Source organism: Artemia franciscana, chromosome 12 (assembly GCF_032884065.1).
Source record: "Artemia franciscana chromosome 12, ASM3288406v1, whole genome shotgun sequence".
In the NCBI taxonomy this organism is placed as follows: domain Eukaryota; kingdom Metazoa; phylum Arthropoda; class Branchiopoda; order Anostraca; family Artemiidae; genus Artemia; species Artemia franciscana.
The window spans coordinates 14064030-14082861 of record NC_088874.1 but is presented as its reverse complement, the minus strand read 5'-3'; the positions used below and the strand labels follow the sequence as shown (position 1 = coordinate 14082861).

The 18832-nt window shown below is 35.5% G+C and overlaps 1 protein-coding gene across 5 annotated transcripts in view; it reads right to left on the bottom strand.

The window, feature by feature from the left end:
- The window catches only part of LOC136033719 (solute carrier family 52, riboflavin transporter, member 3-B-like), a 117813-nt gene that overhangs the window by 9080 nt on the left and 89901 nt on the right, over positions 1-18832 (bottom strand). The window contains exon 1 of one of the 5 annotated variants that reach the window (XM_065714607.1): positions 10721-10861. The exons of 2 other annotated variants lie outside the window; for them this stretch is intronic. The gene's annotated coding sequence lies outside the window, so the exon portion shown is untranslated. Of the gene's footprint in view, positions 1-2318; positions 2343-10584; positions 10862-18832 lie in introns of those variants that run through there. 2 more of the 5 variants (XM_065714606.1, XM_065714608.1) reach the window with 2 other exon arrangements.

Below are 18832 nucleotides of genomic sequence, written 5' to 3'. Positions count from 1 at the left end.
ACCAAAACTCTAAAAACGGAATTTTGATACCAACATACACATAAAAAGAATTATATTTGTATGCTGATTTTAAATATATTAGGTTTCGTCAGGTTTAGTTTTACCCATCAAAAGTTACGAGCCTCAGAAAATTTGCCTTATTTTAGAAAAAAGGAGGAAACACCCCCTTAAAAGTCATAGAATCTTAATGAAAATCCCACCGTCAGATTCAGTGTATCAGAGAACACTACCGTGGAGGTTTCAAGCTCCTATCTACAAAAATGTGGAATTTTTGCTTGAAGAAAGATCACGCATGCGTGTTTATTCGTTTTTTTTTTGTTGCTGTTTTTTTTCTTTTCCCCAGGGATTATCGTATCGACCCAGTGGTCCTATAAATGTCTCGAGAGGGCTCATTTTAACGGAAAGTAAAAGTTCTAGGTCCCTTTTTAAGTGACCAAAAAAATTGGAGTGCAATTAGGCCTAAAAATCTAATAACTATGTCTTTGAGGATTACTTAATCCCCCACAGTCCCGGGGGAAGGGCTGCAATTTATGAACTTTGCCCATTATTTACATATAGTATGGATATTCGGAAGTATTATGATGTTTTCAGGGGGGAATTTTTCCTGGTGGTAAGGGGGTCGGGGGGAGGTAGTTACGTGAGGGGATCTTTCAATGAGGAATTTATGGAATTTCTATGAAGGGGGCGCTAAATTTTACAGCATTATTTAAAAAAAACAATGAGAAATTAAATAAAAAAAGGAGTTTTTTTCAAAACTGTTCAAGTTTTTCAACTGAAAGCTTTCAACAAAGTTTTTCGACTGAAAGCTAAAGCAACACTAAAACCTAAAATGAACAAAAATTACTACGTATAATAAGGGGCTCGTCCCCTCCTCAATGCCTCGCTCTTTATGCTAAAGCATTTTTAGTAATTTCAAAAGAACTATATATTCTAATTCAATGGCCTTTGTGATTCAGAGGTCATTCTTAAAGAATTGGAACGAAATCGGAACTTTAGTGCAAAGAGCGAGGTACTGACGAGGGGGTGACCCCCTCATATACTTAATAAAAATATACGAATATGGAAATTCGTTACGAAAGTTAATTAGTAAGTTACATATATTTATTACTAATGAAAACGTAGGTAAATAAAATTAAAAGCTCTAGTGGCCTTTTTAAGTAGCCAAAAAAATTGGAGGGCAAATTGGCCCCCTCCTCACTCCTTTTTTCTCAAAATTGTCTGATCAAAACTTTGAGAAACCCATTTAGCCAAGAAACTAAAATTAATATGCATATTTTATTTAATTATTCATGTACGGTGAGCCAAAATCAAAACCTGCATTAACTCAAAAACATTCAGAAATTATATTTAAAAAAACAAGTTTCATCAACTGAAAGTAAGAGCAACATTAAAACTTAAAGCGACCAGAAATTATTACGTATACGAGGGGGTTCATCCCCTCCTCATTACATCACTCTTTAACGCTGAAGTATTTCTTATTAATTTCAAAAGAACTATTTATTCTAATAAAACGGCCTTTCCGATTCAGGTGTCATTCATAAAGAGTTGGAATGAAATTCAACCTTGAGCGTAAAGAGCGAGGTATAGACGAGGGGACAAACTCCCTCATAGACGTAATAAAAATATACAAATATAAAAGTTCGTTATGTAAGTTAATTTGTAAATTATGTATATTTATTACTAACAAAAACATTCGTAAATAAAATTAGAAGTTCTAGTGGCCTTTTTAAGTAACAAAAAAACGGAGGGCCATTAGGGCCCCTCCTCGCCTCCTTTTTCTCAAAATCGTCCAATCAAAACTTTGAGAAAGCCATTTAGCCAAAAAAGTAAAATTGATATGCGAATTTCGTTTCAATTATTCATGTACGGTGAGCCAAAATCAAAACCTGCATTAATTCAAAAACGTTCAGATATTAAACAAAAAAACAAATTCTTTTAACTGAAAGTAAGGAGCGACATTAAAACTTAAGACGAACAGAAATAATTCCGTATACGAAAGGGTCTGTCCCCTCTTCAACGCCTCATTCTTTACGCTAAAATTTGACTCTTTCTCACAACTATTCTTCTTAAAACAATAAAAACTTTGGCGTAAAGAGCGGGGCATTGAGAAGGGGACAGCCCCTTTCATATACGGAATATTTTCTGTTCGTCTTAAGTTTTAGTGTCGCTCCTTATTATCAGTTAAAAAAAACCTGTTTTTTATTTAATCATGGCCATAGGACTAAAGAAAATTAACCTAACATAATTGCAGATAGAACATAAGCCTAAAGGCAAAGTAAAAGGTTCGACATAGAATATCAAAGCATCTTAACTCTTACCTATCTAACAACGTACAGACAAAATTTTACACTATATTCGGCAAATTATAAGAAAATTTTTCTAGTTTGTCCTCTGTTTTTTGAATCAAATTCGTTAATAGACTTAGAAAAAAGTTACTATGTGAACAGCAATGTTATTTCAAATCTAATCTTTTGCCTTCTGTAATTTCAGAAAGCCGTAACTTGATCTTCTAAAGAAGATGAAAGGTTTCATGAAATAGAATATCCATAAAATAAGCCTGAATCAGCAGGATTTGACTTGGACATTAAAATAAAAATTTGGATCGTAATACATATCAACTACAGAAAAAATCAATAAAACCAGGCTCTCTTTGTCTTTAGCTGCCAAACCCTATACCACTAATGTTAAAAACTCAATTTTGCAGAATACAATACAAATTAAATACTTATATTTAAATTTCAGTAGCCTTAAATAAAAATCATAATGCTTTAATTTTACAATGGTTATTTTTGTATCAAGAAACAGCTGGTGATTCTGGAGCAAGAAGTCTAAACGACGATTTGAGGTTCTTTTCATAAAGTGATCCCCAAAAAGTCGGACAAAGGAGAACTACAAACCCCCTAAAAGATAGTCAATTTATAAAAAATACAAATTTTTACCGCGATTGAAGAAAAAATATGGCCCCTTTCCTGGTAAAAAGAATACTTGTTTTCAAACTTCTCCTTCTGATGTAAGTATTGAGAGGCTTGCCGGAAAAAGTATACACGAGCATAGTTTTGCTATTTAGATTTCATAGGAAAGCGATCACTTCAATTTCTTATTGATTTCGAATGTCTCATTCCCATAGCAAAACTTTAAATTCAAATTCGAAATACGACACTTTATCAAGGAGGCACACTCGTGCCTCTTTAAAGAGGCGAACCACGACAATGTTAAGCGATCTTCGGTTCCAGTGGTCGCAGAGGGATGGGGAGGGCTGCATTTCGTAGCCCGAGCTCCAACTAAGAAACCTGCCAAATTTCATCCCCCTCCGACATTTCCTTCATGGGGAAAATCTGGCCGAAAGTTTCGACCCGTCAACCCCAGCCCCCCTTTAACGTTGTACGATCGGGCTGAAATTCACAAGTTAAGGTCCCTTAGGGCCCAGGAGCTTATCCACGGAATTTCAGCTCGATCCGATAACTCCTTCCCTGTTTTCCAGAAACCACGCATAGCCACTTAATGTTCATTTTCTTTTTTTCCTCGACGCCTACAGGTCACAGCCGACATCGGATCTGGGTGTACGAAGACTCATTCGACGCGGAATTCTCCGAGTAAGTGCCCATGAAAGTTTCGTCGGAAAATCTTAACCCCCCGATTTTCTAGCTTAGAAAAACTCATTTTCCCATAAGAGCTACGATCGGTGGGACTTTAAATCCTTAAGTCAATGGTTCAAGTCCCTTATCGGGCGGTTTTTTTTTCACAAGATCAAAATAAAAGTGTATAATTTTGATAACACCTGGACTGCTTATCATTTGAGAGATAACAGAATATTAGCTTCTTATGAGCAAAAGAAACATTTCGGTCATTCTATCTATTTTTTTTTTCTGTTTTATACAATGATTTAAAAGCGGGGGGGGGGGGGGTTGGGGGTGACAGCCACCCAACTTCCTCTCCTAATTCCTGTACGAGGAGTACAGGAATTATTAAATTACATCCACCATGGATTGTAGAAAAACGTACAGAAATAATATGAAAAAACTTCGTTTTCTTAAAGAGTTAAAGAGGCTGCGTCCCAAAGTCGAACCTTAAAGCGTACAGGAATTAGGAGAGGCAGTTGGGGGGCTGCCGCCCCCCAACCCCCCGCTTTTAAAGACTCTTTTGTACAGTTTTTTGGTTGTGGGTGGCTGCCGCCCCCCTAACCCCCCGCTCTTGGCTTCGGAAAGGCCCTCTTTTACTTAACAAAAAATTGAAATGAATGAATAATGGAATAACTTCGAAAATGTTAAGCACAAGAGGACAGGAGAACCATTGCGCCGAAACTAGTAATTAGTAACAATGAAGTCCCCCCACAACAAAAAACCTGTACAAAAGAGTCTTTAAAAGCGGAAGGTTTGGGGGTGGCAGCCCCCCAACTGTCTCTCCTAATTCCTGTACGTTTTAAGGTTCGACTTTGGGACGCAGCCTCTTTAACTCTTTAAGAAAACAAAGTTTTTTTCATATTTTTGGAAGAAGACGAAATTCAACAGCATCGACTGATCTGCCGTTAAATTTCCCTCGAGAATGCGTCAGTAGCCCACTCTCACCAAACTGCGATTTAGAAAGTTTAGCGTCAGGGTATTTATATAATGCGTAAATATGTATTTATTATTTAGTCTATAAGCATGATCAGAAGTGTGGCAGTTGCTGCAGGTACTACTCTTTTGTTCTCTAGCACCTGGCTCGGCGGTGGTACAAATCTATATATTTAAAAATAAGTTGTTTGTGTGTGTCTGTTGACTGAGTTGTGTCTGTTGGACACCGGAACACAAATGACGACAGGGACACCGGGACACAGGGGATATAAATGACGACCGGGACATTCAAAGAGAAATTACAGACTGGGACACCGGGAAACAAATAACGACCGGGACACCGGGAAACAAATAACGACCGGGACACAGGAAATATAAATAATGACCGGGACACAGGGACACAACTTCAACGGGGACGCCGGGGGGGACAGAGGGGATATATAAATGACGACCGAGACACAGGGAATGTTCGAAGAGAAATTACAGACCGAGACACAAATGACGACCGGGACACCGGGACACAGGGAATATAAATGACGAGCGGGACACTCGAAGAGAAATTATAGACTGGGACACCGGGGCACATGGACACAACTACAACGGGGACGCCAGGGGACACAGGGGGATATATAAATGACGACGGGGACACAGGGAATGTTCAATTAGCAATCACCATCAACAAAGCTCACGGGCAATCATTAGAATAATGAGGTACAGATCTGAATACGGATTGTTTTTCCCATGGACAATTATATGTTGCATGTTCAAGAGTCGGTAAACCTGACAATCTATTTATATGCACAGACAATGGGACAGCGAAGAATGTTGTTTATTCGCAAGTTTTACGTAGTTAAAACATATATATATATATATATATATATATATATATATATATATATATATATATATATATATATATATATATATATATATATATATATATATATATATATATATATATATATATATATATATATATATATATATATATATATATATATATATATATATATATATATATATATATATATATATATATATATATATATATATATATATATATATATATATATATATATATATATATATATATATATATATATATATATATATATATATATATATATATATATATATATATATATATATATATATATATATATATATATATATATGTATGTATATATATATATATATATATATATATATATATATATATATATATATATATATATATATATATATATATATATATATATATATATATTAACAGGTGGGACACAGGGACACAACTACAATGGCGCGTGACGACTAACGCGCGCGTGGGGGGGGGGCTTGTTGGCGCGAAGCGCCACCCCAACAGCTACAAAGTTACAAGTTTGTCCGCATATGTTTGTTTGTTTGTCCGCATATGACGTCTAAAAAATAAAGAAGAAAAAGAAAAGTAAAAAAATATAAAAAAGTAAAAAAAGGTAAAAACCTAAAAAAATAAAGAGAAAAAAACTACAAAAAACTAAAAAACTTAAAAAGCTAAAAAACTAAAAAAAGAAAAAAAAACTAAAAAATGAAAAAAAGACAATAAAAAACAAAAAAACTAAAAAGAAAAAAACTAAAAAAAATAAAAAAAAGGTAAAAAACTTAAACTAAAAAAAGCTAAAAAAAACTAAAAAAGCTAAAAAAAAGAAAAAACCTAAAAAGAAAAAACTAAAAAAAGGAAAAAAATAAAAAAGGTAAAAAACTAAAAAGAAAAAAAAACTAAAAAAGCTACAAAACTAAAAAAGCTAAAAAACTAAAAAAGAAAAACTAAAAAAGAAAAAACTATAAAAGAAACTATATCTATATATATATATAAAAATAAGTTGTATGTATGCATGTTAGACCGGGACACCGGGACACAAATGACGACCGGGACACCGGGACACAGGGAATATAAATGACGACCGGGACACAGGGACACAACTACAACGGAGAAGCCGGGGGCACAGTGGGGATATATAAATGAAGACGGGGACACAGGGAATGTTCGATTAGCAATCACCATCAACAAAGCTCTAGGGCAATCATTAGAATAATGAGGTATAGACCTGAATACGGATTATTTTTCCCATGGACAATTATATGTTGCATGTTCAAGAATCGGTAAACCTGACAATCTATTTATATGCACAGACAATAGGACAGCAAAGAATGTTGTATATTCGCAAGTTTTACGTAGTTAAAAACATATATATATATATATATATATATATATATATATATATATATATATATATATATATATATATATATATATATATATATATATATATATATATATATATATATATATACTAACAGGTGGGACACAGGGACACAACTACAATGGCGCGTAACTAATATGGCACGTAACGACTTACGCACGAGGGGGGGGGGCTTGGGGGCATGAAGCGCCCCCACCAACAAGGTGTTGGGGTGGTGCAAAGCGCCACCCCAACTGCTAGTATCTATCTATATATATATATATATATATATATATATATATATATATATATATATATATATATATATATATATATATATATATATATATATATAAGTTGTTTGTGTGTTGTGTGTTGACTGAAGTTATGCATGTTTGTCGACTGACGTCATTATAAGAATTGAGCATTATGCCGTCATGAAGTTGTTTGTCACCTCACGTCATGTTTGTCGACTGACAAAATTACAGACCGAGACACCGGGACACAAATGACAACCGGCACACCGGGACACAAATGACGACCCGGACACCGGACACAAATGACGACCGGGATACAAAAAATATAAATGACGACCGGGACACAGGGACACAATTACGGCGGGGGGCACAAGAGGGATATATAAATGACGACCGCGACACGGGGAATTTTCGATTAGCAATATCCATCAACAAAGCTCAAGGGCAATCATTAGAATAATGAGGTATAAATCTGAATACGGATTGTTTTTCCCATGGACAACCGGGATACAAATGACGACCGGGACACAGGGAATATAAATGACGACCGGGACACTCAAAGAGAAATTACAGACCGGGACACCAGGACACAAATGACGACCGGGACATAGGGAATATAAATGACGACCGGGACACAGGGACACAACTACAACGGGGACGCCGGGGGGCACATGGGGATACATAAATGACGACGGGGAAACAGGGCCACCCCAACAGCTAGTATATATATATATATATATATATATATATATATATATATATATATATATATATATATATATATATATATATATATATATATATATATATATATATATATATATATATATAGGGGCAAGTTGGAGCCATTTTTCCCAAATTAAGTGGAAACGACAATGAAAACTGAAAAATTAGTCTTATATTATCATAAGGCAAAATTATACTAAAAAAACTGACTTGTTTTTCTGGATACTTGAATGATAAAAGCTTATCTGAATTTTGACAAGTTTTTTGCAAAAACTAAATTTCATCGGGGGGGGGGGGCAAAATGAGGTCTGGGGGCAAACTTGGATCTGTAGGGGTCAGTCCCCCCAGTCCATAGTAAATTACACCCCTGCTAGACAGTGGGATTAAACGACACTTTTCGTACAGCCTACTGTTCGAAATATATATCCCCGCTATACTTGAAGTATGGCCTTTCTTCAGTACCACACTTGACCACTGTCATCACTGTAGCTTCCAATATTTTAATCTTGGTTCGCAGACTCACCTTCTTATTCTTCAAACTTTTATCAACTTTCAAAGTCCACCTTGGGCCTTGGCTATTCTAATTTTAACATTTTCACTGCACCCAGAGTCTTTGCCAGTAATACTACCTAGGTAATTGAAGCTGTCCACTTGTTCGATCTTTTCGTTACCTAGCATCACCTTTTCATCTTCGCTTATTCCAAGCCTTAGCGACTTAGTCTTCTCAACATTAATTTGCTAACTTATTCTTGTACTCTTGAAATCGCAAAACCTCTAAAAGTTCATTCATTTTGCTAACACTTTAATCTAGGATGCTTAAATCATCAGCATATTCCAGGTCCAGAAAAGTTTTACTTTCCCATTTAATTCCGCGCTCATTTATTGCCTTTGCTGTGCTGCTTAAGACAAAGTCAATCAAAATGATCCACAGAAACGGGATAGAACACAACCCTGCTCAACTCCTGATTTAATACAATACCAGCTACTAACATCAATTCCTGCCTTGACAGCAGCAGTGTTTAATGTATTTATCTGGTATACCATACAAGGAGAAACCCTTTGCTAAAGCTCTTCTTTTAGCTAAATCAAACACTTGATCATAATCTATAAAACTGAGGACTGAAACTGTTTGATGACTCAAGTATTTTTCAATCAACAATCTAAGAGTGAAAATTTAGTAGACACATCCACTACCCTTCCCAAACCCGCTGTGTTCTTTTCTCAAAACTTTGTCTACAACATCTTAAGTGTAAAAAGTATTATCATACGAAGTAATTTGCCTTCTACAATAACCAGGCTTATATTTCTGTAATTACCACTCTCGCTCTTATCACCTTTTTTATACAGAGGCTTAATTAGGGGTTTCCCAAAATCGCTAGGTACTTCCCCTTTTTTCAAAAATCATATTCATAATCTCTAGTAACTTATTCCCAACCTAATAAAAGACAAAGTAAAATACAACAGTGAAACTAATTAGTTACATTTGACAACGTTTATTTTTCGTAAAATTCGAACATGAACAATTGTTTTCTCTCTTTTTTTTTGGTGACTTTTAACAAAAGCTGCATATCTGGAAAAAAGTTGATTTTTTCCCAAATTTTTAAGACATACATAAATATATACTTGTCAAATTGTCCACTTAACCAATTGAAATGATGCGATTTCATTTTCACAGTCGTAAGTACTTTAACAGTTAATTCAAGATACAAAATACTATCAATTGGAAAAAAGGATTTTCCAATCTTTTTCCAAGCCTTGAAGATCATCAAATACACAGAAGATTAAATCTCGCTAAAATCACTGTTTGAGCTTTCCTGCTTGGTTTTTGCTTTCAGATTCCTCTCTGGATTGCTTCCACCGCCTTTTAGGAATCTATTCCGTTTGGTAGCCAAACAACATCTTCCAATTACAAGACTATCTGCAAAGATCCATATTCGACATACGCCAACAATGAGGTCAGATTTTTCGCCTGACATCGTCTGCGCTAAGGCTTACAATACCCTACCGCTTGAACTGAGAGGTAGGAGCTCCCTTGGTTCTTTCAAAAAGAGAATAAAAAATTATCTTGTTTTGAATTAGTTTAAATTGAATAAAGAATCTAAATAGAAAAGGGATTTTGGCCATTATTGAGTATTTTTGTGTGTGTATGGGGATTGGAGTGGTTTGCTCCTGGATGAAAAGGTGGGGACTTGTAAGGATGTTTTTGTTGGTAGGGGCCATGTTTGTAGCGAAGAGGTGGCAGAGCCATAGTGCGTATTTATTTTTGAGGTGATAAGGGACTCAACATGCATTTTTCGCAAAGAGATGAGAGATTATGTATGTTATGACTGTTATAATTATTTTTATTAATAAACCCGAATGAACTGAACAGAACTGATCAACCAAGTTTTGTAAATAGTTTCTGACTTTACACAGGCAGCAATGGAAAGGCGGGGGCTGGGACTCAATAGCACTCTCAGTCCACCGTCCACCTTTGGTAATTTTATACAGAATGAACGCTGAATCAGATTGTATTCTTATCTTTTGCCTATTGAACTAATCCAGTACTCGAAAACCTCGGCGAAAAAAAATTGATATTTGTAATGGAAGGATAAAAAGACAATTAGACCTATATACCTTTTTCTATCTCTGTGGACAACAGCAAAATGGAGTTCATATGACTATATAGTGTGACATGTGGCAACCGTGTAAATTTATGGATTTGACAAAGTTAAAAACGCCTAGTTCCCTTAATCAATTCCAAATATCAAAAAATCGTGGATAATTATCTTTAAGTGAAACAACATCGAAGAAGAAAGTGAAGGAGCTGCAGTGGAAAATTATAATTACCTTAATCTTTGTAGCTAATCCTAATGGAGCGAGCTATTCAAATTCCGGTTCATTAGTGCCAAACTTGTCGTTACGTAGTTAAGCGTTCCATAAAAATCTGTGTATTATTTTAGGGCGATTTTGGACTGATACTGACCTGGTGAGTAATGTTTGAAGTTGATTTTGGTGCTGACGACTTAAACTGATATTATTTTAGTTATTCGAAACTAAAGCAAAATTTTACACAATGAAAATAGCATTAAATAAAGCCATCTTCATTAGGAACATAATGGCATCTATGTCTGAGTAGGATAGATAGCGTCCTTTCACTGCCCGAGATATCTATTGACGCACAAAATCTGGAAGTGATAACTTTTCTCAAATTCTGAACTTAACTTATACAGTATTAACCACAAGACAACAGAGCGATCACTTTGCAAACATATAAAGTTAAATTCACCTTTTCTTAGTTGTGTCAACAATATAAACGAGATTTCAATTACACGTTAATTTTTATTTACAATTAAAGAAAAACCAAGTATGCGCCGTATTTCTATGTGTTTTCCTGCTTTAGGAAACATTTTCCTTAGCACATTTCGCGTTGGAGAAGAAGTATAGCAACACTTAGTACTTGTCCTTCTTGAAGAAAATGATCTGAAGCATGTTGAAATTTAGTAGATTCGTTCGAGAGAGTACTTGTACGCTTTAGTGCTAGTTATCTTACCACATATGTTTCTGAGTCGGTTCAGTGTCACTCAAATGTTTCCTAATTTTTCCTGAGTCACTGACTCATGAGTCGGTCTCGTGTATCTTATGTTTGCCCTCACGTATCTCAAGTCTATTTTGCAGGTGGTTCTATTAGCAGACTAAAGGATTATTCCACCTGATTATTAGGCATTCTTTTTGATGATTATACTGCTTTTAAAAACCGTATTGATTTGACTAAATGAAATTATGCGGGATTTTTCCTTCAGAAAGCGTCAGCTTAATTTCCTGTGCTGATTGTGAAAGTGCTCTTTCATCGCTTTATTGAGTCTTATGTTTCTTATTTTCGATTATATAAACACCAACTTTTCCTTCTCGCCAAGAAATCTTATTTGGGAAGGTAATCGTTTGGCAATTAAACCGTTACTGGATCTAGAATCACCATGTTCTTTAAACTACATTTTTTACTTTTTCTCAGCACCACAGCGACCTCCCCGCGTCTTTTAGTACTCTTAATCTTATATCTCCAATTAGTATAATTACTATCTTTGTAACAAAAAATGTCATTCAAACTCATTCTTACTCCGTTTCTAAGGTCAGGTTTCAAGCTTCTGACTGCATATCATATCTTTTAGAATGTTTTAGCTAAATCAGCTCGAGGGTGTCACTCAATCTGCACGTTTAAGACATTTGTAAGTTTTTCTTGGGTTGGAGCTTGTTTAATTTTTGCTGTTTATTTATTTTCTTAATCTAGATCATTTGTCACTTATTTGTGTCTCTTTCAGCTTTCTTAATTTTCTTTTTACTGTTTCGTCTTCCTTCTTCATTCTGCATTCTTGGGTTGGAGCTTGTTTAATTTTTGCTGTTTATTTATTTTCTTAATCTAGATCATTTGTCACTTATTTGTGTCTCTTTCAGCTTTCTTAATTTTCTTTTTACTGTTTCGTCTTCCTTCTTCATTCTTATATTCGAGTGAAATTGTATCTTCCTTTCCCCTGTCTTTTGCCATGCCATAGTGCTTTGCAGAATATAGTGTCTGTTTTTATTTATATGGATTCATGACAAAAAAAAATTATATATTTTTTATATTTCGAACATATCTTGAAAGTATGCAGTGATGACCGCATTGAAGGTTCAACAATCATGCAAAATATAAGTGCCAAACACAACAGAAGTCCCCAAAATTTGTTGAGCTGACAGACGAATCTTGTGTTTCATTTTTATCTCCGATTTGAGCCCTTAACATATTTTTATGAAACAAATATGTTAAAGAATCTGTGTCTTTCTTAGAAAGCACTTGCCTTATTATTCGCCATGTGCTTTATAATAATATGCTGTATAATACTGGATAAAGCCACCCGCTTTATCCAGTATTATACAGTCGACCAAGAAAAGGCCTCTTTTCTGTTTTTTTCTCTTTTTGTAAGTCAATTTCATAATACCAAAAGTACCAAACATCCAAACATATGGCCGAAAAAATTATTTCATTGGTTTTCACATGTCAATGATATAGAATCTAGAGGTTATATATTATTTTAAAAAATGAGATTTATTTTGATACGTTGCTTAATGTCATCCAGACTTTATGTTTGATATTTGCAAACTTGCTAATGTTTGGAAGAATGGGAACGAAGGCAGGGCTAGGAGAGACCGTAGACAATTGAGCTTAGAGCTTGATCCAGATTTAAACCAAAATCTAAAATTCATTTTCAAACCATTTTTATTAACTTCAGAATTCGAGAATAGGCTCTTGTAGTTGGTTTTATCCGTTTTCATGTACGGCCGCATAGTTCTTAAGATTTAAGAAAGAATAGGTCACTTTTATTGTTCCTGCAATAGGTTTTCTCTCCTGTATGTATTGAGGTATCGTGTCTTCCGTTTTTGTTTTAATTGCGCATGTAGAGTTTTATTCTTTTCGAATTGCTATTTGTTGAGCTGTATGATTGAATTGTTTTAACTAATGTTAAACAAAAGATTGTCATCTAGTAGTATTCAGGGTTAATCTTAAAGCTGAAATTTAGGAAGAATAACTACCTTTCGGGAACTTATGACGTTGCTAGAATCCAGGATGAGAATTTGAGAGAAATTTCTCAGAAACAGTTGAATATTAAAACTAGAAAATTCAAAAATTTGAAAATGCAGAAGATAGATGGAATAATTATTGTGAAACAGTTTGTGAAGTAGCACATGGTGTCTTAGGAGGAAAGTTAGGGAGGAAAACGTAGCTAGGAATATTAGTGAAAATGCTTCAAGTTTAGAAGAGAAGCGGAAGGGCTTGTGCAAGAATTATCTGAGTGATAGATCATATGAAAATGAGAGGAATATAAGGAATGCAGGACAAGCATTAGAATATGAATTAAGGAGCTGTGAAGTGAAGGCCATGGATAAAATCGCTGAATATCTGGATCCTGTCAGATGATTAAATAAAAAAAAACTAATTTTTTTAGCTGAAAGTAAGGAGCGACATTAAAACTTTTATTCCACCATTATATTTTTATTCCACCAATTACACCGTATGAAATGGGTTGTCCCCTTCGCAATCCCTCGCTCTTTACGCTAAAGCTTTTAATTGTTTTAAAAAATAGAATTGTGGCAAAGAGTCAAACTTTAGCGTAAAGAGCGAGGGATTGCGAAGGGGACAACCCATTTCATACACGGAGTAATTTCTGATCGTTTTAAGTTTTAATGTCGCTCCTTACTTTCAGCTAAAAAAATTAGTTTCTTTTTATTTAATTTCTGAACGTTTTTGAATTAATGCATGTTTGGTTTTGGCTCTCCTCACATAAATTATTAAAATGAAATTTGTATATTAATTCTTTTTTTGGCTAAATGGCTTTCTCTTAGTTTCGATCAGACGATTTTGAGAAATAAAGGGTGGAGAAGGAGGTCTAGTTGCCCTCCAATTTTTCGGTTACTTAAGAACGCAACTAGAACTTTTAATTTTTAACGAATGTTTTTATTAGTAAAAAATATACGTAACTTAAGAATTAACTTACGTAAAAAACTTTCATGATCTTATATTTTTATTATGTATACGAGGGGGTTTGTACCCTCGTTAATACCTCGCTCTTTACACTAAATCTTAAGTTTTGTCCCAATTCTTTAAGAATGACCCCTGAATCAGAAAGGCCGTAGAATAAATAGTTTAAATTACTAAAAATACTTTAGCATAAAGAGCGAGGTATTTATCTCCTCCTAAATACCTCGCCCTTTATGCTAAAGTATTTTTAGAACCCCTATTTGCGTAATAATCTCTGTTCGTTTTAAGTTTCAATGCTACCCCTTCCTTTCATTTGAAAAAAACGTTTTCGTATTTATTTTTCATTGTTTTCTTATAGTAATGCCAGAAAATCCTGCGCCCTTTTCATTGAATTTTTCTTCCCCCATGACAGATTCCTCCAAGGAAAGATCCTCCAACATAGCCCCCTCCCCTCAGCCCCACCCCCAAACAAATTAAAATCCCCCTGAAAACGTCTGTACACTTCCCAATAACCATTACTATATGTAAACACTGGTCAAAGTTTGTAACTTGCAGCCCCTCCCCCAGGGATTGTGGGGGAGTAAGTCATCTCCAAAGACATAGTTATTATGGTTTTCGACTATGCTGAACAAAATGGCTCTCTCAAAATTTTGATTTGTTGACTTTGGGGATAAAATGAGCGTGGGAGGGGGCCTAGATGCCCTCCAATTTTTTCGGTCACTTAAAAAGGGCACTAGAAATTTTCATTTCCGTTAAAATGAGCCCTCTTGCGACATTCTAGGACCACTTGGTCGATACGATGACCCCTGGGAAAAAGAAAAAAAAAACAAACACGCACCCGTGATTTGTCTTCTGGCAAAAAATACGAAATTCCACATTTTTGTACATAGGAGCTTGAAACTTCTACAGTTGGGTTTTCTGATACGCTGAATCTGATGGTGTCATTTTCGTTAAGATTCTACGACTTTTAGGGGGTATTTCCCCCTATTTTCTTAAATAACGCAAATTTTTTCAGGCTCGTAACTTTTGATGGGTAAGACTAAACTTGATTAAACTTATATAATTAAAATCAGCATTAAAATGCAATTCTTTTGATGTAGCTATTGATATCAAAATTAATTTTTTTGGAGTTTTGGTTACTATTGAGCCGGGTCGCTCCTCACTACAGTTCGTTACCACGAACTGTTTGACATAATAGTAAAATATGGTATTGAAATGTTAAAAAATTGAGCGAGAATAGGCAATTTAAACTAGTCTCAGTTCAAGATAGCAACGGGGCCTCCATCACTTATAAGGAAAGAGGTAAAGAGAGGTAGGTAAATATTTTGAGAATATATTCTAAAGTTACAGGAAATGATGCAGGAAAGAATGGAAAAGATTGTGATACTTTGGAAGTGGAGGAAGATTTATTTTGTGAGGACAGTAATAGAGACAGTAATAATTGGATTATTTAAGTAACGTGGCACCATGTACTGATGTTGTTGTGAATGAGTCTTTTAACATGTGGTGGTTGTAATGTTAAGAGATAAATTACTGAAGATTATGAATATGATATTTGGAAAGGGGAAGAACCTAGTGATTTTAGGACAAGTTGAGGTTAACCGCTTCATTAGAAAGTTGAAAGGATGCACCAAATTTGGTAATTATAGATGCACTAATTTAGCTGCTGTAGGAAGCAAATTACTTAGTATGATGATACTTTTTAGAATTAGAGATGTCGTAGATCGAGTTTTGCTGTAGACAAATTTTCAAGAGAACAGCAGTGCGGTTTTAGGAAAGGGAAAGGATGCGCCGACCAAATCCACATTCTTAGATTGCCACAAGATCTGTGGCAATCAGACCCCTTTGGCCCTTAGTTTTAGAGATTATGAGTAAGCCTTTGATTCAGTTGGTAGAAGCATTGAAAGTTATAGAAATCATATTGGTTAAGACTGATCCTGAATCGTAGGCGCTCAAACAGCGGAGGAAGATTTGTTAGATATTTCCCAGGGAAATTGTCAACGGATTCTTTTGGGTACCCGTCTGACTGATCGTATTTCAAACAGTGATCTGTACGAAAAATGTAGTTCTATCCCACTGTCTAAGGTTGTAACGAGAGAAAGGATCAAATGGCTTGGACACGTTCTGTAGATGAGGGGTCACAGACTGCCAAAGATCTTTCTTTTTGGCCAACAATCTAGGGCCATACGAAAAACAGATCAACCCTAATGATTCAGGACAGGGGTCAGGACTAGGTTCGGGACAGGTCGTCCTGAACCTAGTAGGGTGTATTGCGGGGCCTAAAAAGGGTAAAAAAGTAAGGGCTGATGAATAAAATTGTCTTCGGTCAAAACAGCATTAGAATTTGACAGGATCCCTTGTCTGAGAGGACGCGGGTTCGAATCCCAGTGTACCCAATTCTTCAGTTTGGGACGGGGGTCAGTGGCGTGACTCTGTAAGCATAGCCAGAGTCGACCCAGCTCTAAATGGGTACCTGGAGAAATCTGGGGAAGGTAAACAGGAAGGGTGTGCGAAAGCACTGGATGGCTGGCCCCCAACCCCCCATTGCACTTCCTGGCTGAAGGGCCAAGAAACGGAGATCAGCACCGCCGGTACGGACTGTAAAGTCTAATGCCGTATCCTTTACCTTTACCTTTTTTTAATGTAAATCTGCTCTATGAATTTTGAGAACGCAATACTTCCGCAAATCACTCGAGCATCCCTAAAAACCAAACACAAAATGAAAAAAAGTCCTACTTAAGATTCTGCCGATCCCACTGAGCCATGTACCAATTTTCTACCGAAAACGCCAAGGTTTTACGGATTGTTTGAAAAAAATTGGAGAAACAGTAGTGGAAATCCTGAATAGTGATTTCCTGCAATTCAAAAAGTTGTTGTATTAGGTGCATTACACTTTTGAGGATTGGTATTTAGCTCAAAATAAGACATGGGAAGGAGTTTTACGCTATTAACTCCACCCCTTTCCACCTTGTGAGGCATAACAGTTTTAATTTATTAAAACTTGTGAGGCATTTTTAATTTTAATTTATTGGATCTATCTAGTCAAAATGGTGATTTCTTAAATTTTATGATAGGAGACCATATCAATTCTAGCTATCTTTTCAAAGATGCTAGAGAAAGTGATAGATAAAGTGATAGGCTTTATAATTTCCTTCAGATGAATAAGCTTTTGAGTCAGATACTATTTGGGTTTCGTAAGGGTCGTTCCACGACGCACGGCTTACAGCACACTGGTTAATTGTACATTAAACTCAAGTAACGTACCTCTGTCTATTTTCATTGACATTAGAAAAGCGTTTACACGGTTGACTACCAAGTGTTGCTTCATCGAATGAGAAGTCTTGGAATAAATGGAGTTTGTCTAAGATAATTTGAGAGCTACCTTTGCGGTAGGCCCCTTAAAATAGTTTTAAGTGACGTAGTCTCATCGTCTTTTCCTTTAAAGTGGATTGTACGTCATAGATCTGTGCTGAACTCTTTACTTTATCTAATATGCGTGGGCATGATGCGCTTTTATGTGGACAATGTATGTATTACTTCTTTTGTGGATGACACTGCGCTAACAGTATTTGCAAAATCAGTCGATGATTTAATAGCAAAAGCTAATAATGCTCTCAAAAGACTGGAAGTGTTTACGAGTTAAATTTGCTGTGCGTGAAGTTAAAGAAGACGTACTGACATTCTGTAGATTGGGTGACTCTATTGATGTAAGTGGTAAAGTCCTGTTATGTGAAAAGCCTGTTGTACAAGTTAAGTCTCTGCGGTGCCTTGGCTTCCATATTGATTCTAATCTTTCGTGGAAGCATCATAGGGGCATTATTTCCGCCAAAATTGCACGTGGAGTTAGCATTTGAATGTATTGCACGTGGAGTCAGAAAACTGAAGCACATTCTGCCAGAATGTACTCTTCGCCGATATATTTTGCAATAATCTACCCGTATATACCATATGGATGTGTAGTTTGGAGCAGGAGTTTTTATATTAATTACAAGCGTTTTCAGATTCTACAAAACATATCATCAAGAATATTTAGAAAGTACGTAAAAAATGTGAAAGACAGTAGTGTATGCTTTAAGTCTCTAAAGGCTACTCAATGTTGGACAGATAAGGACTATCAAGCGGCGATGTTTGTGTTTAATTGTGTACATAATCTACTCCCGGGTATTTTTAATGAGTTTTTTCATTTCAGAAGTTCTGTTCATGAGCATGATACAAGATGATGTGATAACCTGGTTTGGAGGTTGAAAATAATGTAAGATCTGGTTTTTCTTTGAAGTATCTTGGCCCTTCTGTATGGAATTCGCTTCTTGTGACTGTTAGGGCGGCTGAGCACCTCCCATAGTTTAAAAATAGATTAAAAGAGTATTTCTTGGGGAATTAGTTTGTTTTTTGGGGGGATGTCAGTGGTTTATAGGACTCGAGGGAGGAGGGTATTGAAGGGTTGGGGGTGGAAGGATTGGTATGTGGATGGTGGTTGTTACTCTCGGGGTATTTGGGAGAAGCTGATTTTCTTTTTTATCATTATTATTATCATTTTAATTGGTCTAGGATACTTCGAGGAATATTTATGTAGGTTTTTTTGTA